The 23,047-nt window shown below is 42.1% G+C and overlaps 1 protein-coding gene across 28 annotated transcripts in view; it reads left to right on the top strand.

Annotated features, from left to right (window-relative positions):
• Window positions 1–23,047, top strand: part of KANK1 (KN motif and ankyrin repeat domains 1) — a 243,906-nt gene that overhangs the window by 16,211 nt on the left and 204,648 nt on the right. For 12 of the 28 annotated variants that reach the window (XR_014057316.1, XR_014057373.1, XM_081503152.1 and 9 more), the window contains exon 1: window positions 12,058–12,512. The gene's annotated coding sequence lies outside the window, so the exon portion shown is untranslated. Of the gene's footprint in view, window positions 1–151; window positions 301–12,057; window positions 12,513–20,406; window positions 20,612–23,047 lie in introns of those variants that run through there. The other 16 variants (XM_081503223.1, XM_081503114.1, XM_081503179.1 and 13 more) reach the window with 5 other exon arrangements.

Here is a 23,047-nt window from a genome sequence, read left to right as displayed (position 1 = left end):
CAAGCCCAAGTTCTCATTCACCTTCAGATTATTTTATGCCAACTTGGAGAGAGAAAAACCTGATTTTGAGCCCCATTTTTGGCCATTTATGGGTTGTTTGAACTTGGATACATGAACGGTTACAGTAACATCTTTCCTATCTCATTCCCAGGGTTATTGGGAGGATGCATAACTCAATGCCTATGAAAAATGCTGCACACAGACAGTGAAGCATCCATAAGGACACAACTTTCATTTGGGGTCATGGTTCTCTATCACTGATATCTGTTGACACCTAACATCTTGGTGTTATGGTTTCAAGTGAGTCTCAAGCAGTATTAAGTATTTATTTATTATTAAGTATTATTTATTATTATTAAGTTTACTTATTATTTGTTATTAAGTTTATTTATTATTGAGTATTTAAATAATACTTAAATGTAATTTAAGTATGTAATTTCCTGGACCATATTTTGCTGATCGAAGATTGTAATTTTAGGGAAAACAGAATACTGAAAAGGGAGTATTGGGAAAATTGAGGACATAAAGTCAGCAGAGAGTTTTCTAAAAGTCCTAGACTAGGAGCGAGGAGACTTGATCCCCAGTTCTTCCTCTGTCAGTGATCTTGAGCCATCATCATGGCACTGTTCTGGGCCTCAAAAATGAAGCTGCTTGACCCATTGTTTCTTTTTCTTTTTAAAAAATATTTATTTATTTTTGGCAATGTCTTTCAGTACATGGGATCTTTCATTGTGGTGCCCAGGCTTCTCTCTAGTTCTGGTGCGTGGGCTCCACAGATGCCCCAGGGCATGTGGGGATCTTAGTTCCCTGATCAGGGATCAAACCCTCATCCCCTGCATTGGAAGGCAGATTCTTAACCACTGGACCACCAGGGAAATCCCGAGCCATTGTTTCTTAACAGGGGTGAGCTGTGGAATCACCAGGGAAGATCCTCAAAAGTAGAGTTTTTGTTTTGTTTCTTTGCTGTGTTTCCAAAGTTTAGAGATGTACCTGACACAGGGTAGGAACTCAATCAATACATGTTTTAATAAACAAATAGGCCTGAGTTCACTTTAGAATCCTAGCAACATGGGGTAGAACCTGTGTAGATATATTGAAAAAGCTCTCCCGATCATTTTGTCACACACTCCTAAGAAGCACAAAACTTAATTCCCAAAGTTCCTTCCACATGTTGCCAGATTTAGCAAATAAAAGTACACAACATCCAGAGGGGGGCCAGTGGTACAATAAAAAATGCATCTGACTATGGATCAGAAAAATATAAGACATTCAGGTAAATTTGAATTTCAGACAAACAATGAAAAAAATTTAGTGTAAATATAATGCCCTGCAATATTTGGCTGTTACCTAGACTAGGTAAGTCTACTGTTTCAGCTGATAGGGCCAGAGAGTGGTATCATGAAACTGGCCCAGATTTGGGAATCAGACAGAAATCTTGGTTTCAGTTTCTGCCCTGATTGCGTGATCTTGACAAATTGCTTAACTTCGCTGGGCATCGTAACTGTAGTATCTCTCTTGTAGAGTGGCGGGAAGTGTTAGATATCATATAGGCAGGATGGCTGGCACTTGGCGAGTATCTAATAAAGGTTAGCTGTTATTACTATACTTGGTTTTTTTACTTGGTTTGAAGAAGTAAAACTCAGTATCAATGAGACTTTTATTGAATATACTGGCAACTAGTAAGTTGGCATTCTGAAATGACCAACATTATAGTTAATAGTCCTATGTAGACCTGGGAAAAGTTAGAATGAATGCTGACCTTCTGTCAAACAATAGCTCTATGTCTGGGGGAACAAAACATACTAAAAATTAATAGATTATCCAGAGTAAATATAGGAAGGAAGTTCTTTCATTTCATTCATTATGAAATGTCATTTGCTTAACTGACTTTGTCTCATGTGGAAGGTAAGGTAAATATTTGCCTGATCTCCAGGTTTTATAGGGTCACTAGACAGAGGGATAGGTTGTCACTTGGACAATGGAAATACTTCAATCCTGACCGAGTTTATTTGTGTTCTAGGTTAAAAGCATCTTCTGTTTCTAGAACTTTTTTGTTTCTAGAGACTTCTAATACATCTCCTCTGGTTACAAAATAAACACACATGGTGATAAATGTAAAATATCCATGAACAGAAAGCAGTTTTCTCTAGAACCATCTATTTGGGCAAAATCTGTAGATAATTTCAAAATTAAATTTAAAGAGGTATGGCTGGAAAATAAATTGACCATTACATTTTCAACTGAGCTGCTCTGATATCAACTTCATATTTTATGCACCCTATTGCTATTTCTTCATTTATCCAACACAAATTTATTGTTGAACATATACTATGTACCAGACACTGTTGTGCTAGAGATCCTCATTGAACAATGTGGGAGTCAGTGAACAAAATACTCATCCTTGTCTTTGAGGAGCTTGTATTCTGGGATTGGGAGAGAAATATGAGCATACTGCATCAGTAAATTCTATAGGCTGCAGATGGTGACAAGTGTCAGTGGAGAAGAACAAGGGAAGGACGGTGGGGCTAAGTGATGGGATGGAGTGGCCAATTTTAAACAGTGTGGCAACAGTGGGGCTCTCTGGGAAGGTGATATTTGAGAAAAGGAGGTGATGGCAGGAGCCAGGCTGCTCTAGGGGAATAGAAGAGGAACATCAAGCACAAAGGACCTGAAGGGGGAGCACTCCTGGAGTGCTCCAAGAACAAGGAGGAAGCCAGTGTGGCTGGAGTGGAGAGACAGAAAAGGGGAGGAGAGAGGACTAGGCAACTGTTACTGTCTTAATCATGATAAAGTTCTCCATGAACCCAACTTCCAATTTAGAGTCTTAGCTTATTTACTCTGACTGCAGGGAAATTCTCAACTACTTACCTAGAATGATGGTTCTTAATTTGTAAAACATGAGTAGGTTAGGATTTCTTTCACAAAACTATGACTAGAGAAAATCAGTATAGCTTGGTGGTGATGTATGTCATTTAATTGATAGATCTGAGTTTACATTCTGGTTTCCTTACTTGCTATATGTGTCCCCTAGGTAAGTTACTCAACGTCTCTGTGCTTCAAGTTCCATCTCTATGAAATGAGGCAACTAAAAGTGCTTCCTTTTAAGTTCTCAGGGTTATAGGAGAAGGTCCCTGAAAAATGCTTAACACAGTGGCTTGGCACATAAAATGTGCCAAATAAATATTATTATTATTTCTTGAAAAGTATCACTAGGAAAGTTAGGTATTTCAAAATACCTATTTCAGTGTATATTTGAAATATATATTTAATAACCAAAACATGCTTTTGTACAAAAATGTCTTATTATTGTTTCTAATAGTTGTAATAGCCAGCCTCCAAGATGATCCCCAATGTCCTGTCTCTGAGTACTCACACCCTTGTACAGTCCCTCTCACATTGCACCGGGGCTGGCCTATGGGACCAAAGAATATGAAAGAAGCGATGGCATGCCACTTTTGAGATTAGGTGATAAAAGTCATTGCAGCTATGATATTGGTCATTCTCTCTCTCTCAGTCATCACTAGTTCTGAGGGAAACCAGCTGCCATGTCATGAGCAGCCCTTGGAGAGGCGCCCCCTATGACATCCACACTACAAGAAACTGAGGCCTTTTGCCGACAACCATATGAGTCAGAGCCTTCTTGAAAGTGGATCTGGTCAAGGGTTCAGATGACAGCAGTTCTCCCTGGCATTTTGTAACTTCACAAACCAGAACCATCCAGCTAAGCAAACCCTAAATTCTTCACCCTCAGAAGGTGTGTGAGTTGATAAACATTTGTTGTCTCAAGCTTCCAAGTTTTGGGGTAATTTGTTTATGCAGCAACAAACAACAAATACTATAATGTATTCAAAAGTTAATTAAAACATATACATATATGTATATAAGTGAAAGTGTTAGTTGCTCAGTTGTGTCTGACTCTTTGCAACCCCATGGGCTGTAGCCCACCAAGCTCCTCTGTCCATGGCATTCCCCAGGCAAGAATACTGGAGTGGGTTGCCATTTCCTTCTCCAGGGGATCTTCCTGACCCAGGGATCGAACCTGGGTCTCCTGCATTGCAGGCAGACTCTTTACCACGTGAAGCACCAGGGAAGCCCTTATATTTAAGATTAATTGAAACATAACATATGCATATATGTATAGCAGTTTTGTTTTGTGTATGTATACGTATATACCTATATGTTTTAGTTAACTTTTGAAAATATAGAATTTATTGGAACTAACCCAATTTTTGTCATTTTTCTATCACTTTTGATCTTTAGAGATTACCACTGATCCTTGATAGTTTATGAGCATTTATTTTTTACGTGTTATCTGTAATACACTCCTCTTTATATTTGATTTTTCCCCTCAGAATCACTTCACATATAGCAATAGATTGCAACATTCTTGGCATTTTAACTGTCTATATAGCATTCCTCCCTGTGGCTATGTCACATCCTCTCAAATATCCCCTATTGCAGGACATTTGAGTTCAACTGTTAAAATAATATCTGGCACTATAAAAAGAGTGCCAGTTAGCTAAGCAATGACTGAGAGTTAAATAGACTAAGTCCCTGCTCTTAGATACATAAAAGACAATACAGAGGGGGCGAGTCCTCCTAAGGTACACACACTACAAACAGATATTGAAGACAAGTGCTGGCTAAATAAGGTGAGCTGGCTTTAGGCTGGCCTATGATGGTGAGTGCAAAGGAGCTGAGTGAACCTGTTTGTGAAGACAATAATTATAGCTTTCTAGAACTAGATGTTTTCCCTGCTGAAGTATGGGAATGACAGGAGACAATAAAACCTTCTCTCCAAGTCTCAAAGCAGAATTTCGGAGAGGATCTCCCTGAATGAAAGCCATTGTCCCCAGACTCTGTGTCCGCCTCCTCCACTTTAACCATTCTCCTCCCCTTCTTTGGCTGTGCTTTGTCAGGCTCGACAACTGTGAAGTTGACCAAGCCCTTCTTTGTTGAAATCCAGCACGATGTTACACGTCCCATGTCTCCTTTTGAATACACCATTCATTACAAGGTTCTTACGTAACCAAATCCTGTAAGTAGGGAGTCATCATTTCTTCAACTTGGTTGCTTCTGGTCCTCAAGCTCTGACTTCACCCACATTCCTTATAGGGTTTTGAGGACCTCCAGGTAGGCAAGCCATCTTTAACATTTAAAAAATAATTTGTGATCAAAGGGAACTACACTTAATATATCGAGAAACGTTAAACCGAATTAATTCTAAAACCTTGTCAGGCTCATGACCGTCAGTCTAGTTGATGTGCAGGAACCTGATGAGGCTTGAGATGCAGCCTTACCAGTGGGAGGAGGGGGAAAGTTAACACTTCTTTAAAGATGAGACTGAGGTTGTGTTGACATCAGCGCTCCTGATTAAAATTCAGCTGAGTATCTTCAGTTGAATGTGGGGCAGCCTCCTTCCTTCTTTCCCCAGCCGCAATGCCCCGACCACCCATGCAAGTCTCCCCTCCCTGTCAGCTTCATTCACAGAAACTTCATTTTTATCTTCCATTAAAAGTCTGTCTGATGAGAAGTCTCCAAATCTCAAAAGACAGCTCAGTTACCTGAAAACTCCAGGGTTAGAGAATGGTGCTGTGAGGTCAAGGTCAAAAGGTCACTGGGTCAAGGTTTCCTTGCCAAAGGAGAAAAGGCTTCAGTGACAGTGACTCAACTCAAAGTTTATCGCTAACATGGCTGCAAAAGCAAAACAAAACAGTGTAATGCACATGCTGTCCTAGCTGGAATAATCAGTGCTGAGACCTGGCTCTGCACTCCTGCAACCTGGGTTAGAGTCCTGCCTCCACCACAGAGCACTGTGGTGGCTTCCTGCAGATATTTGAACCTCTCTAAAGTTCCATTTTCATTTCTGTAAATTGTGGATAATAATCATGTCTATCTCACAGGAAAAGCAAGTTCTTTTTTTTTTTTGTAACATAACCACATTTATTAAAGAATGTATTCTAATATCAAATTGCAATGTTCAACAATGCAAAATAAAAATTACTTTTGCACCAACATAATAATTTTACACATGGTAATGCATATGTTTCAGTACTACTCTCTCAGTTCTTCCTCCCCACCCCCTATCCATAAATCCATTCCCTTATGTCTACGTCTCCACTGCTGCCTTGCAGATAGGTTCATCAGTACCATCTTTCTAGATGCCATTTCTATGTGTTAATATATGATATTTGTCTTTCTCTTTCTGACTTCACTCTGTATAATAGGCTCTAGTTTAATCCAGCTCATTAGTACTGACTCAAATGTGTTCCTTTTTATGACTAATAGTCCATTGTGTATATATACCACAACTTCTTTATCCATTCATCTGTCAATGGACATCTAGGTTGCTTCCATGTCCTAGTTATTGTAAATAGTGCTGCATTGATCATTGGGGTACATGTGCCTTTTTTGATTATGGTTTCCTTAGGGTATATGCCCAGTAGTGGGATTGTTGGTTCATATGATAGTTTAATTCCTAGTTTTTTTAAAGGAATTTCCATACTGTTCTCCATGGTGGCTGTGTCAATTTGCATTCCCACCAACAGTGCAAGAGGGTTCTCTTTTTTCCACACCCTATCCAGCATTTATTGTTTGTAGGTTTTTTGATGATGGCCATTCTGACTGGTATGAGGTGATACTTCATTGTAGTTTTGATCTGCATTTCTCTAATAATGAGCAATGTTGAGTATCTTTTCTTGAGTTTATTAGCCATCTGTATGTCGACAAGCAAGTTCTTAATAAGTGCTATCAATTACTAAAATTTTTAATTATAATAATGCTATATTACTATAAGTATTATATATTATAAATAAATAAAGTATAAGTATTATAGTAGCTATAATACTTAATTATTAATACTTATACCTTTCAAGCAAATGTCTATTATATTACAGTTAATTTAGTGTATGTGTTAACATCCCAAAATGTCAGGTAATCTCTTGGGATTCTTCAACTTTGTGTCTTTTATAAAAATTAACACAATCCTTTGGGCACAGTAGACCCTCAGTAAATATCTGTTAAATAAATAATTGTTCTAAATATAGTGGTTCTGCAGGGATAGGCTTGTACACATAATCCCTCCACTTAGCATCCTAGGAGGATGTCATACATCTTTGAATGCTCTGTAAATATTTTATAATAGTAACAATGATATAATGATTATCATCATGAATACAGATTGCTGTTAGCTTAAATTTCCTGAACTAGGGTTAACTCCTTCTGCAACATATAAAACATATTCACAAGGGGCTTCAGCCTATTGCAAACTGAACCCTAACTTGCTTTGTAAAATAACGAAAGCAAGTGAGTTGATGATGAGTCCTTTACCTTTCAAGCAGTCATTTCCAGAAACCATTACAGGTTGAAATAAATGAGACCTTCTTTTCTTTCTAGATTTAGATAGTCATTGCCTTATGTGTTTTCTGATGACAGTCGGCAATTAGATTATTTTACATTCATTTCATAAGCTTTGTAATGCTTCTAACTAAGCAGCAAACCAACTAGAGAAATGTGAGTTATGACCTTTGGGATATAGAAAGAAGCAGAAGCCAGCTGTATGGGCCATTCCCTTCTGCTTCTCTACTTTAGCTTTCTCCAGCCACAGAAGCTGAAGCTCTCTTTTGGAAGAGGAAACCACAGAGCCACTGGCAGAAGATAAGTCTTCCAGATTATGAGTCAAAGACTAAGGTTTTGTAATATTAATAAATGTTTCTTAAACAGAAGACTCCTTAGCGGCAGTCAGGCCTTGGGCAAGGGCGAGGAAACACACAACTTCCCTTAGGAAACTTCCAAGATTGGCACTGGAAAAGGATCTGCAGGTGGTGAATCCGCTGTCTTAGTGGTACAGTCCCCTGCCCCACGGCTCACCTGCCCTTTGAGGGAGACTCACTTGTGCTCAGGTTTGTGCATGCATTCTCTCTCTTACACATACACACACACATGTGCACACATAAATGTTCTTGCCACTTTGACTTTTAACACTCTGGCATGAAGAGAGTGAAAAACCCTCCTTCACATCTCTGTAAAAGATTTGTGAATGACAAAAACTTAAAAAAAATCTTGATGCTAACCATGGTATACATCCACTGTAAAAAAAAAAAAAAATTGAAGTTGGGGGAGATGAAATGAGTATTAAGAAATTACTTCCAGAGCCTGTCCCAATTCTACCTGCCCCTAAGATTTGGTAAACTTTGGTGACCTTACCAAAGTCTTAACAAACTTTGGTGACCTCCCATGTCTTCCTCATTCTCTCCTGATATCTCTCCTTGCTGCTGTGTACATTATTGGGCCTGAGTGTATGGGACACTTAAGGTGCCAGATTCTAGAACCTGCAGCATATCCAGGGTCCATTCTGACCCAACTCATTCTGTGAGGTTTGATCCTTACTGTAGCTTGGTGAAGCAGGCACAGTAGGTATTCTCCCATTATCTAGACAAGGAGCTGAGGCTCAGGGAGCTTAGAGTTGGCTGCTAGTACTTGCACATCACTCTTAGTATATGGCAGATGACCCATTACATGAAAGGCCACAATGTGAGTGGTCTGATAGAATGTATCTCAGAACTAGAGCAGATGTTCCTTAACTGCCAAGTGTGTATAATCGTCATGTTCATTATCAATACACTAGATTACCTTAACTGAATCCTGAGGGAATGGGCACAGGACAAATTGGTTTTGATGGGAAAGGAGGGAAAGGAGAAGGTTCTGAACATGGAGATGCTGCCAGTAAGACAGTTCTCAATATGACCACAAGTATAGAGCATGGGGCCACATGACACCATTGAGGGTGATATCAAATAAATAAATAATGAGTGTTAGAAAGGCCCTGAAGGAAATTTGCTATAATCTTAACAGTGGCTGTATCTAAGATAGTTATTATTGTTTAGACACTAAGTTGTGTCTGACTCTTTTGCAACCCCATGGACTGTAGCCCACCAGGCTCCTCTATTCACAGGATTTCCCAGGCAAGAATACTGGAGTGGGTTGTCATTTCCTTCTCCAGGGAATATTCCCGACCCTGGGATCAAACCCATGTCTCTTACGTTGGCAGGCAAATTTTTTACCACTGAGCCACCAGAGAAGGCCCAATCTAGGACACAGCCATAAGCAATTGTTATTTTTTATTCTTTTTTATATTTTTCTAATTTTTTCTTATAATGGGTATGAATCACTTTAATAGTCTAGAAAACTCTTAAGTGTTATGTGTTAGCGTATGGCATTTTGTATTGTAAAAACATGACTGTCAAAAACATATGTGCTTCAAAGGACACTATCAAAAAAGTGAAAAGACAAGCCACATAATAGGAGAAAATATTTACAAATATATATATCAACAAAGGACTAGTGTTACTTATCAGATATAAGACCTCTTATAAAGACCACCAGTAAAAAGACACATAACCCAATTTTAAAATGAGCAAAGTATTTGAATAGATATTTCTCCAAAGAAGATATACAAATGGTCCCGATAAGGATATGAAGAGATGCTCAACATTACTAGTCATTAGGGAAATGCAAATTAAAATCTTGAACTACCACCTAACATATATATAGGACAACAGTCAGTAAGGATTTGGAGAAATTAGAACCCTTATAATAGGAATGTAAAATAGTACAGCCACTTTGGAAAAGTGTATTAGTTCCTCAAAAAGTTTAGCCAAGAAATTCTACTCCTAGACATACATCCAAGAGAAATGAACAGATGTGTCTGCACAAAAAATTGTACACAAATGTCTTAGCAGCATTATTCTTAAGAGCCAAGAAGTGGAAACAATCCAAAATGCCCATCAATGTATGAATGGAGAAACATAATGTGGTCTTATCCATACAGTGGAAGATTATTCAACTATAAAAAGGAATGAAGTACTAATACATGTGACAACTTGGTTGAACCCTGCAAATGTTAAGTTTAAGAAGCCAAACCCAAAGGCTACATGTTACATGTTTCTATTTATATGAAATGTCCGGGATAGGCAAATTCATAGAGACAGAAAGTAGATTAGTGGTGGCTTGGGGCTAAGGGTGTGGGTGAGGAGTGATTGCTAATGAGTATAGAGTTTGTTATTGAAAATGATGAAAATGTTCTGGAGTCGGATAGTGGTGATGGTCGCATAACTAAATATATTCAAAATCACGAAATTATGCACTTTAAGAGCAAATTTTATGCTATGTGAATTGCATCTCAACAGAAAAATGACTAAAGATAAAGAAAACTTCAAATAGAAACCTACTAAAAGTTCAGAATCTGCCATACTTTGGGGGACTTCCTAGGTGGTGCTAGTGGTAAAGAACCCATCTGCCAGTGCAGGAGACATAAGAGACATGGGTTCAATCCCTGGGTGGGAAGATCCCCTTGAGGAGGAAATGGCAACCCACTCCAGTATTCTTGCCTGGAGAATTCCATGAACAGGGGAGCCTGACGGGCTACAATCCATGGGATCACAAAGAATCGAACACAACTGAAACGACTTAGCACACATGCCATACTTTTGATTGATTAGATTTATCTTCATTTGTTGTTGTTTAGTCACTCAGTCTGTCTGACTCTTTTCGACCCCATGGATTGTAGCCCGCCAGGGTCCTCTGTCCATGGGATTTCCCAGGCAAGAATACTGGAGTGGCTTGCCATTTCCTTCTCCAGGGGATCTTCCCCATCCAGGGATCAACCTGCGTCTCCTGCATTGGCAGGCGGATTCTTTACCACTGAGCCAATAGGACCTATGAAATAAATGTTTACTGAGTAAATGTAAGCAAGGAGAAAAAAAGGATGGATGGCATCCTTTGTGTATGCAGGACCCTCCTTGGGAATAAGTATTGTTTCAGTTCAGTTCAGTGGCTCAGTTGTGTCTGACTCTTTGTGACCCCATGGACTGCAGCAAGCCAGGCTTCCCTGTCCATCACCAACTCCTGGAGCTTGCTCAAACTCATGTCCATCCAGTCGGTGATGCCATCCAACCATCTCAATAAAACAATAAACAATAAAAGTATTGTTTACATAGAATCATAGACATTTGGGGGAGGGGGGGTTTTAAAGAAGATCTATTGAATCCATATAGCCTATTCTACAGATAAAGAAATGGAGGTCAAGGAGGAGGAAAAGTGTTTGTTTGTTTACTGTCACCTGATGAGCCTGCAAAAGGTCTGAGATTTTTAAGTGAGATTTCCTGCGGCCATGTATCTTTGAGCTGCCTTCGCTTATCTTCTTCACAGGCAGGGGCCATCGGTTTCAGGAATCTGCAGGTGTGTTTTGCTGTGAACATATAGGGATTTCACAGCCTCTTCTCCCCAGAGGCTAGCATCTCGTGATAACTCTTCGCTTTAACCTACTTGCAAAAATATTGTGACTGCCTAAAGCCCCTCTGGGAGGTGTGCTACGCTGGAGACCTTAGTGGGTGAACCGCCCATCCCCACCCCCGAGCTTAAGAAAAATCAGTGATTGGAGAGCTGGCATTAGTGTTTCTTGGTAATATTTGTCAGTCCTCCCGTCCTGTTTATTCAAACCATCTTCAATTTGAAAGAAGACTCAAGTCACAGCCTCCCTTGCACCCGCTTAGGTTGCTACAGATTGAGAGTGTCTGACTTCCTAGTTCGCTTCTAAGCTGCCTAGCCAGGCACTGCGTCTTCTTTGAAGTCCCCAGAACACCTACACCCTTCTAGACATGCATTCTCTCCTTTTCACCGAGGACTCCGTCCTGCAGCCGAGAAGGCGCGAACGCACAGATGACACGGCTCGTCCAACTCAGGCACCTGCAGAAAACCAGATCCCTGCATGCTCCAGAGTCCCGCTGTCACCAGCGGCCAGGAACCAAGCCGGCAGTCCCTGATCAATTTCTTTAGCGGTGAGGAGGGAGGGGCCAGTAAAAGGAGCTAAGCCGGCGTGTTAACATTGCCAGCCTCCCGCGTCCAGGTACCCCTCCGGCTAAGAGCTGATAGAATCGAACTGACGCACGTCTCACTGGGGATGGATTTTTTCCTCTCCCTCGGGGAAAGAAAGTAAACACACAGCTGCAGCAGGAGCGTGCCGGGGCGGAAGGAGCGGCTCTGCCTGCTGCTCTCAGTGCAGAAGCCAGTGGACCGGGGTGAGGCGGCGGAGGTGCGCGAAAGTGCCCCGTGGGCCTGGTGGAGTCTGATCGGCGCGCAGGCGCACTGAAGTCTGCCTGCCGGCCGGCTCGCGCTGGTACAAAGAGAGCGCCGCCGAGAGCCGGAGTTCCTTGAGGTCCCGGGAGCCGTCTGGGGTTTTGCAGGCCCGAGCTGTCCCTCCATCCCGCTCCAGGACGCAGCCGCAGCCGTCTCCCGCCCGGAGTCGGCGGCTTGCGGGTCTCCCCCGACTTCCTTGCCTTTGCGGTAGCAGCGGGGCCCTGGTAGATCCCGTACGTTCGGGGTTTAATTCTGGCGCTCGCTAGCCCGGGGCCGGCTCCGCCCCCTGCGCCCCGCCCCCTTCTCCGAGGTCTCCGAGCCGCGGGCGAGGCAGCGAGCGGCCGGCGCGCGCCGCAGGTTGAGAGCAGCTGCTGGAGGTGAGTGGAGCTGAGGGCTGCGTTGCGCCACCTTCCCGGGCGGGTTGGCCGGGGGCGTGGGGCTCCGACCCTGCCCCGGGTTCCACGCCCAGTCAGGCCAGCTTGGGGCGCGCCGGGGCGCACGGCGGCCGTGGCGGTGGCAGAGGGCAGACCCCCGCAGGCTCTCTTCTTGGGTTACCCCGGCGGCCGCAGGACGGGCCTAGGGACGAGGTCCGAGAGGTTCCTGCGGCCCTGCGACCCGTGGGGTTCGGCGCACTGTGGCGGAGGGGCTCGGGGGTTTTGGAAGGGGAGGGCGGCGCGCCTGGCTCGGGGTCAACGGGAAAGTCCGAGTCGGGCCAGGAGGCGGGAGGGTGCGGACGCGTCCCGGGCCGGGACTCACGGCCCTGGGGTCCTGGGGCCCTTTCATTAGTCCGGGATCGAGTGAGAGGGCTCTCCGAGGCGTCTCCCCGAGAAGTTTTCGGCTCGGCTCCGCTGGAGGGAGTGGCGGTCGACCACTTTCTTCCTCGGCGGCGTAGCGGCAGGTGGCCTCGGTCGCCCTCAACCGACTCGGAGATGGCTCCGGCCGAGGTTGCCGGGGCCGGGAGGTGGGGGAGGGGTGTGGGGGCCCTGGGCCTGCGGCCAGTCGAACCCCGCCGGGACAGCGTGAGCTTCTGGAGTCTCCAGGGGCTTCTGGTGGTCGTCGAGGGAGGCTGCGAGCGCCCTTAAGCAGACTTGGACCCTCAACTCCCCCACTTCCCCCTTCCCATGGCCACAGCAGCGTCCTCCCCTTGACCGTTCTTCTCCACCCGGTCCGAGTGGAACTTTCAGAGGCAAATCTTCGCGGCGGGTCCTGCAATCAGCAAGAACTGTGCTGCACCGGGGTGGCTTGGAGAGGGCTTTGTTGAGTGAGCCTTAAAAACAATCTATGGCGTCCCCCAGCGCTCGCTGTCTGCACATGGTCTCTGCTGGGGTTCGTCTGGTCGAATTAATTAATAAAGTATTATATCAAGACAGGCGCTCAGAGACCAACAAGGAAAGTTAACCACCCAGTTCTGTAATTGTGCCCTTTCTTGCCCCAGCTTCATCCTATCCATCTCTGAGCTGAATGGAAAGTCAGGGCCAGTTTCCTCATTTTTAATTCCGTGAATTTATTCAGCTTGGTTTTTAGGTGGTACTTAGCTGTCCATCTGCTATTTGCTCGCTTCATCCAACTTTCTCTACAGAAAAGTTGGGCTTTCCCACATTTTATTTATATTAGAAGTTGACACATGACAAATGTGCCATAAATTTACCCAAGGTGTATAATTTACTGTTGTTTTTTTTTTTAAAGTATATTCACGGAGTTGTGCAGGCATCCCTACTATCTAATTCCAGAACATTTTCATCACCTCCCAAAGTAATGCCTTACCTATTAATCAGTTATTCCCCACTCCCCTTCCCCCAGCCTCCCACTTCCTCATTCTAAGGTGAAGCCTTCTCAAGATGGAAATTGAATGAGAAAACTGACAGATTATTAACTTCAGTCCTTTTTCAGTTACTAGATTTGGGAAAAGGTGCTGCTGCTGAAGCAGTGAAAGAAAAATTAAGAATGGGTTGTCCTCTGGACATTGTCCCCTGGAGATTACAGTATCTAAGGATGGAGGAGAGGCTTCCAGAAGAGGAATAATTGCCTCTTTTAAAAACGCACAAATTAGTACTGCATTTTATCCCTATAGGTAGGGCACACCCGTGCTTTGGGACACTTTCTGCATTTTAGATTTGCCAAGTCCACAAATCACTCTAGTTGAGATTCTACCTCAGCAGATATGAGTTCTATCTTATGTATGTGTATGTTTGTTTTGGGGGGAGGTGTTAGAGGGAAAAAAAAGGACTCTGAATTTAAAAATAGTTTTAAAGTACCTACTGTCCCCAAAGAAAGAAACCGCAGGCAAATAGCCACTAGGATGGTTACATTCAGACTTGGATTGATTTGGTGAGTAAGGTGCCTGCCTGCGTGAGTGCTGAGAATCTCCTATGTCTCCTGCGTTGCAGGCAAATTCTTTACCTGGTGAACTGTCAGGGAAGCCAGCAAGAGAGCATCTGCTCTCATAGAGTCCCTGAGCTACTGTGCTCATGCGTTTACCCCTGGTCTGAGACAGAGGATGGGAAAGGGTCTAGCTGGAGGTAATTCAAGAAATTGAGGAAAGGATTGGAGAAAGCCTGAAGGGGGAGTACTTGTGGGAGCTGAAGTGTGTTAGAATGGAGAAGAGTGAGCACATTCAGAAGCAGCAAAGAGGATCTCAGTGAGAAATTTCAAACATTTCACTTAGGCATTTGTTGGACTATTTGTGCACGTTCTAAAAATCACGTTTCAGTGAGCAGAGTTGAAGCCATCCAAATTATGCAACAACCACTACACTTCTCTTCTGCCCTCAAATCAAATGAAGCCAAGTTGGTTTCAAATGTTACAGGGTGTTTTATGCCTGCTACATGGTGGCTTGGCTTATGCACCTTGTAAAGTAATTCTTAAAGTTGAACTAAAAGAAACATATACATCTTAAGTGTATAATTTGATGAATGTTCACAAAGTGAACATAAGCTTATAACTAACACTGAGATAAAGATACAGAGCATTGCCATGCTTTTTTCCCCCAGTCATACTCTCTTCCCAGAGGTAACTACTATCTCAACCATAGGTTAGTTTTGCCTATCCTTGTGATCTGTATACATGGGATCATATAGTATGTTTTTGTCATTTTCCTATTTGTTTTGTTTTTGGTATCTGGCTTCTTTCACTCACAGTTATGTTTGTGATACTTTGCCATGTTGTTGCTTGTGGCTGTAGTTCAGTCATTATCATTGCTGTCCAGTGTTTCACAGTTTGTCCATTCTAGGGTTGATGGGCATTTGAATAGTTTCCAGATATTGTCCATGGGGAATAGTGTGACTTGAACATTCTACTGTATGACTTGATATACATTACAAATTGTGTTTAGGGTATATACTGAGGAATAGTATATACTGAGTAGAATTGTGCTTAACCTCTCTCTTCCCTCTTTCCTCTCAAATACAATTCAGTGAAAATTTCTCTAAGGTGAAAGCTGCTCCACAAACCTTCATTTATAATAAACGAATGTCAGTGAGCTTTAATAAGTGATAATTACATTTTTATTTTATGCAAGGCCCTGGTGGGAGAATTCAGAGTTGAAGACCCTCATTTGGTTCATAGCAGATGGGGAGATGTAAAGATACAAAATTGAATCGGAGGCAGAAAGATGGAAATACCTGATAAAATGGCTCACTGGAGATGTAGGGGAAATTAACACTGAAGAGAGAGATTTGGGTGATGTTTAGGGAGATTGAACCTTGAAGAATGTGTACAGGTGGGGACTAGAGTAAAGGGCATTTCAGTTTAGCTTATAGCCTTTGAAGAAGCAAGGAAGTCCAGCAGTGCTTGACACATGATAGCATTGTTAGTCAGTCACATGCTTGGAGACCCAGGTGAATGGCAATTTGAGATTGTGCCCTTCATCTAATGACTTCGTGACTGCCGAAGCAGCCTAGTAATCTTTGTGGAAATGTTGTAGCTCTGGATCCAGACTGGCTAGTTTGAGTCTAGGTGCTGCTGCTTGCTGTGTGACCTTTCATACAGTTACTGAATCTCTCTGTGTCTCAATTTCCCATCTACTAAAAAGAGATGATAAAAGCACTCCCCTCATGGGGTTATTTTGAGGATTAAATTAGTTAAAACATAGCACAGAGAGCGCATTGAAATTTGGTACACAGTAAGTGCTGAACATGTTTGCTGCTGTTGTTTCTTTAATTTAAAATTGTTTAAATTTCTGTAGTATTATCTGTACATAGTAAGAATAATGCAGATAACAAAACAGTGTTTAGAATGAAAACTAAAACCCTTTACTCCTTTCTGATCCCAGCTCAGCTACAGTCTCTTCTCCAATGTGGTAACCGTAAACTATTTCTGTTTTTAGTTCTTTTGGTGGTTATCATTGAACTTAAAATTTAGTGGCTTAGACAGTTGTTTCATGGTATTATGTGTTCCGTGGGTCAAGGATACAGGTAAGGCCTGGCTTCTCCTCCTCCTGAGGCATTGACTGAGGTCTGTCTGTAGCATGCAGCTGGTGAATTGGCTAGGCTGGAAGGTCCAGGAAGGCTTTACTTCCATGCCGTGTGCCTGGGCAAGGATGGCTGGAAGACTGGGCTCAGCATTGATTGTTGACTGGAATACCTACACATGGCACCTTCAGCATGGTGGCCCCAGGTACTTACATGGCCACCAGCTTTCCCCAGATATTAATCAGAGTCTGAAGAGAAACAGACCAATAGGATGTGCATGTATTTATAGAAAGATTTATTATAAGGAATTGGCTCATGATTATGGAGATTGGTGATTCCAAAATCTGCAGTGTGAGCCAGCAGCCTGGACATCCAGGACAGCTGATGTTTCGGATGAAGACTAGAGGCAGTCTGCTGGAGAATTCCTTCTTGCTCAAGGAGGGCACTCTTTTTTGTCCTATTCAGGCCTTCAACTGATTGGGTGAGGCCCACCCAGGTTATGGAGAGCAATCTGCTTTACCCAGAGTTCACCAATTGAAATGTTAATTTCATCCCCAAACACCCTCCAAGTGGACACACACAATAATTTTAAGTGGACACATACAGTTGAGCTATGAGTGCCTCAAGTGAACCAGTTGGAATCTTCTTGGCCTTTTGTGACCCAATCTCAGAAGTTACGTAACTTCCTTTTCACCAAACTCTGTTGATTGGGTCAGTCACAAAGCCTGCTCAGACTGAAGAGGAGGGGATCTAGGCTAGCCACTTGATGGGAAGAGTGTCAGAGAATGTGTAGCTTGCTTTTTAAACTGCCACAGTCTACACTTGAGTTCACAAATTTGACTATAGCTCTTAACTCCCTGCTAAGGAAGGAGTGGAATTTGTATTATCTCGCACCTCTCTTTTCTTCCTTTCCCCTTTGCTTCCCATTATTTATTAGGTACCCTATCATTTTTATATTTTTAATTTTAGTTCTCTTTTTTCAGTTACCTGTGTAATTTTATTTTATTTTATTATTATTTTTTTTACCTGTGTAATTTTAAATAAAGCTTTCCACACTTGGTAAGGCTGTGGAGAGGTGGCAAGCTCATGTTTGTTGGAGTGTGTGTGTGTATGTGTGTGTGTTGGAAAGGGCAGTGAAGCAGAACAACAACTGTCTTGAATGGAGGATGCCTGACAGTGAGGCTGTTATGAAAACACACCAGCTACTAGGTGTGTGAATTGCCTGTGTGCATGTACTCTGCATAAGCAGAGCAAGTGATACAATACAGCAATTTTAATGTTCTCTCTTTGGCTTCTAAACTCAGATATTCCTTTGCCTTTTCCTTCCTTCAGCTTTGCATTTAAAGTGTGAATGCTGGAAGCAAATGATAGTTTCATTGATGAAGAATCTTGGAAAAGATACACTGTTGAGTTAGCTACTAGTGTACAGGTATATACACCAGAAAAGCCTGTCAGAAATCAAGTATCCTCATGTTCTTTCGTTACAGAAGCAATCAGTTAATTGGGAAGAGTTAACGTATTTCAGACACTGTCAGGAACCCTGTAGTTCTGTTGTAAGGTGGTTTTTTTTCCTTTTTAAAAAAATTCATGTGGGGAACTCTCTGGTGGTCCGGTGGTTAGAACTCGGCACTTTCATTGCTGGGGCCTGGGTTCAGTCCCTGATTGGGGAACTAAGATCCTGGAAGCCTTGTAGCGCAGCCAGAAAAAAAACAAAAACAAACTTCAGTTAGTTAATGGAATTGAGCAATGGGACTTAAAGTCTCAGGAGACATACTAATACATTTTTATAATTGTCTAATCCCTTGAGAAGCATACAAGAGGAACTTCTATTCTTGTTGGTTTCCATTTATTGCATTGAAGTTAAGACTCCTTTTGATATTTTATATAATTTTTGGCTTGATTAGAGGCAAAAACATAAATTTGTTGATTGCATTGCATTTTTGGTTATGTTTGTTCAGATTTCGATTGGTAATTCTGACTTGTTTACCCTTTGATCTTAGGGAAAATATGAAAAAATAATTAGAGCATAGGTAGAAATCAAGCCTGAATTTATTCATCCTTCCCCTTCTCCCTGTGCCTTTCCCGCTGTCTCCCCAATCCCTCTCTTTTTTTGTATTTCTCTTAACAGAATTGCTCTTTCCTATAAAAAATGCTGGTTTAAGAGCAGATTTTTTTAGGGGCTGGAGTTGTCTATATTATGTGCTGTTTTGACTCACTTTTCTATCAGATACTCCCTTGCCTCCCTTCCCATAGAGCCATAGACCCAAGCTGGTCATCTTTGTATTATACTCCCTTCGATTCACTGCTCTAGCCCAAAGGGTATCCTTCTAATATCATTGATTACTTTTGTCAGATTTTTTTTATACATATAGAGTCACAGAGCATGTACTTTATTGTGTCTGGCTTCTCTTCATGTCATATTTGTAAGATTGATCCATGTTGTTTCATATGGCTGTGGGTTATTAATTTTCATTTCTTATTGTGTTCCATTGTGTGAATATAGTACTGTTTATCCATCCTACTGGAGATATACATTGAGTTGTTTCTATTTTTGGACCAATATGAACATTGTTATTATGAACAGCTTTGTGCATGTTTTCTCATGAACATATGTATACATTTCTGATAGGATAAGTATCTAGGAGTGGAATTGCTGAGCCAGGCAGTTAGGCTGTGGTAGATACTGCCAGAGTGGTTTTATAAATTATATTTCCAACAGTGTATGTGAGTCCTAGTTGCTCGGCATCCTCGTCAATGCTTGTCATTGTCTGTTCTCCTCATTTAGCCATTCAGGTAAATGAGTGTTACTGAATTCCCCAGATGACTAATGAAGATGAGCACCTCAAAGATGGCTCATTATTCTTATTGTTTTATGGCATAGTGAGAAAAGTCAGGCCAGCTGAAGAATTAATTGAGACTTTGTATCAGTTTTTTAGACCAGTCTAGCTTTTCTGTTTCTCCTTGCTGTATAATTCATTTCTTGTGTGTTTTTCCTTTTAACTTGTGGGAGATAAATCTCAAGAGATTTACTACTAATAAAAGTTTAAAAAATGAAAGTTTGTGAATAAACTCTACTGATTCTGAGAATAAAAGTATTCAGTATATAGAAAGACTGAAATTTTGCTCATGTTGTCTTACTCTTTCAACTTTTCTAGTTTGTAAAATCAATCTATTGATTTTTGCCATTCACTGTGACATTTTTATAGGGGATTTGCCTGAGTCATGCTCTGTAGTTGGCCAGGAATTAGACTTCCACATGAAAATATAAAAGAAGATTTGAGTTCTTGGTGCATATTTTTTTTTAAAGAAAAACAGGGGTTGTCAACACAAGGATAAATTAGATACTCTAAAGCTTCGATGTCCATGCTGAAATTTTTTGCCATTTCTTTAAAAATGAAGTAAGTAGTTTCAATGAAACTTAACATATGACTTGGTGGGCTTGAGTTTGTTTTGATCTATTTTCTGTTGGCCTTTTGAAATTTCATCCTTCTTCTCTTTAGGGCATCTATTTTATCTTCCCAATTGTTTCTTTTTAAGGATTGTATGCCTCTTTAAGAATGCAGCCTAGTTCTGAACTTATTCGATGTTCTATCTTCCCTTAAATATTACTAGGGGTAATACTGACCAAGGGATAGACACTATTGGTCTTAAATACTTGTAAGGTATTTATGGGTACTGTTTGGTTTCTTTCTGGCAGGGTTGAATCTTGTGCAGCATAACCTGAAGGGTATTTGGAGAAGGCTGGCTTCTGACCTTGAGGGCAGAATAAGATTTCTCTTCCTCCGGAAACATCACCCTTTGATCTCCTTTCTAAGTTATGATTCAGGAGTGGGAGGAGAGTTGGCTGAATCCCTATCAAGGAGAGGAGGCTGGGAGAGAAAAGATTGAGGTTTACTTACTACAACTCAAAGTTTGTCAGCCTTGGCAAGGTTTCACTAACAATTGGGAGAAGCAACTCAAATAGTTCAGTGCTTTGAAAGTTTGTGTATATTGCTTAGATATTTTTTAATGCTGAGAGAATTCAACGTTAGTCCTCGAATGAAGTCATGTGAACTTACTGTGTTCTGGTATGTGTTCTGGGGGGAGTGGAAAGGGGAGCAATTGTGGCTGTAGTCTGGGGTCTGAGAATTGTTCATCACATTGGCAATGACAACCATGTGGGTGGCAGATAGTGTGGAGACACTGCCTTGAGGAACAAAAGGGGCTTTTTGTGGAGTAGTCAAGTTATGCTTTGTAGGCATTCAACAGTATATGTTGAATGAATGTGTATACTTTCATCAGTGACATACTAGGGCTGCCAGATCTGCATAAGGGTACCAGTTCATCAATTTTTATAGTGGTTTTAGGTGCCCACTGAATAGTAACCTATCCTGTAGATTAACTGTTTGGTTATAAAGAGATTCGTCCTAACAAGATTTGACGCAGTGGCACCCCACTCCAGTACTCTTGCCTGGAAAATCCCACGGATGGAGGAGCCTGGTGGGCTGCAGTCCATGGGGTCGCTAAGAGTTGGACACGACTGAGCGACTTCACTTTCACTTTTCACTTTCATGCATTGGAGAAGGAAATGGCAACCCACTCCAGTGTTCTTGCCTGGAGGATCCCAGGGACGGGGGAGCATGGTGGGCTGCCGTCTATGGGGTCGCACAGAGTTGGACACGACTGAAGCGACTTAGCAGCAGCAGCAGCAGCCAGGTATGTATGTGAGTCAGGTATTGGTTCTCCAGTGCTCCTCTTTCACATACACCTTTCGTGTGTATGAACTTAGAGACGTGAGGGTACTTATTATAAGTTATCTTCCCCACATTTCATGGACTTTTTTTGGAGAGTTTTTATCAATTTTTAGGCTAATAGAGAAAGAGAACTGTTTCTTTTGTTTGTTTTTTAGGTTTCTTTTAGCCAACCTCAGGAAACAAAAGGCTACTGTTTGGGAACCAGGAAAAGCTAATTGGAAAGACTTTGTTTTCCTTTGGTGAAATCCCTTGTACTCATACAGGTTTTTTTGGTTTTTTTTTTTCACACCTTCTAGAGAACCAAACTGTCTCTCACTCAGAAATAAAGAGCTACTGTGTCTGGGCTCAATTCTGCCTGTTGTTGGGCAGAGTCTGCCAAGGGTTCACCTTTTGAAGTCAAGAATGGATAAGAAGACCTTGAGGACTCTTAGTGAGCCCAGAAAGATTTAATAAAATAGCTTTAGTATAGTGAAAAAAAATCTGTCACTTTCCCGCCCTTTCACCTATGCTAACAAAAAAAGGAAATACTGCTTAAGGGCTTGAAGTTCATATAGTTTATGAATCCTTTTCCTGGGAACTTTCAAACAAAAGGTGTGTTGTGAACCTACTTCTGGCCTCTCATCCAAGTTAGCCAAATAACTGTGCTTGCCAGTTATTTGACCTGATTTGAGTCCTGACTTCCGGCTGTTCTTCACATGTCAATATCTGTATTTTAGCCTGGATCCCAGGCAAGATTGGAGGTACTGAATCCATAGTAACTGTCTCATTCTGAGCATCTCCTTCTTCGTATGTGACCCTCAGTGACCCAGGGCAGCCTTTCCTTTCCCCTCTCCTAACCTTTATTTCTGGATAGGTCACATTGATGGGACCTGATTCAATATAGGGCAGTGGTTAGGAGCTTGGACTCTAGAGCCTCAAGTCTGATACTTCCTGCCAGGCATGTTTTTCTGTTTTTGCCTCTGTGTGTCTGAAAAGGAAGAGTAATATAATCATGCCTAGGTGTTTAAGTGTGTCTTGATTGGAGGAGGGAGAAGGAAGATGGAGAAGAGAGGGAAGATAAAGGAAGGAACATTTAGGATATAGTATTTCCTGACTATAAATGTCCCTGGGACAAAAAAAAAAAAATCTCAAAAGAGCTATTTCGTTTGCTTATGACCAGAGAAACAGAGAAAGGATTGTGATCCCAGCTGGCACACAGTAGATTAGAGAAGAACCTTGGGAGCTAGTAAGAAGGCAGAGGAGTGGACTTCCCTAGTGGTGCAGTGGATAAGAATCTGCCTGCCAATGCAGGGGACACAGGTTTGACCTCTGGTCCGGGAAGATCCCACACACTGTGGAGCAGCTAAGTGTGTGTGCCACAACTTCTGAGTGTGTGCGTTGCAACTACTGAAGCTCGCGCACCTTAGAGTCTGTGCTCCCCAACAAGAGAAGCCACCACAATGAGAAGCTGCACACCAGAGCAAGGAGTAGGTCCTCCCCACCCTCCCACCCCCCACTCTCGCAGCAATTAGAGAAAGTGTCAGTACCCAGTGACCAAAAAAAAAAAAAAGGAGAGGAGGACTCAGGGCTCTGGGTCCAGTAGGAAACCTCAACGCCATTGAGTGCCACCACCACCCTTTTCCCTTCTCTGCAAGTTCTTCCACAATTTTGGCTGAGCAAAATAATCTCTCTGCTTATAACATGGAGATAATGAGAGGTCCTGCACAGAGGAGCTGAGAGGATCAATGAGGTAATAGACGTGTGGGCTCTACCCAAGCTCTCTTGAAATAT

Source organism: Giraffa tippelskirchi, chromosome 1 (genome assembly GCF_054371585.1).
Source record: "Giraffa tippelskirchi isolate mGirTip1 chromosome 1, T2T-mGirTip1v1.2.pri, whole genome shotgun sequence".
NCBI lineage: Eukaryota > Metazoa > Chordata > Mammalia > Artiodactyla > Giraffidae > Giraffa > Giraffa tippelskirchi.
The sequence above is the reverse complement of the archived record's forward strand: the minus strand, read 5'-3'. Positions and strand labels throughout refer to the sequence as shown.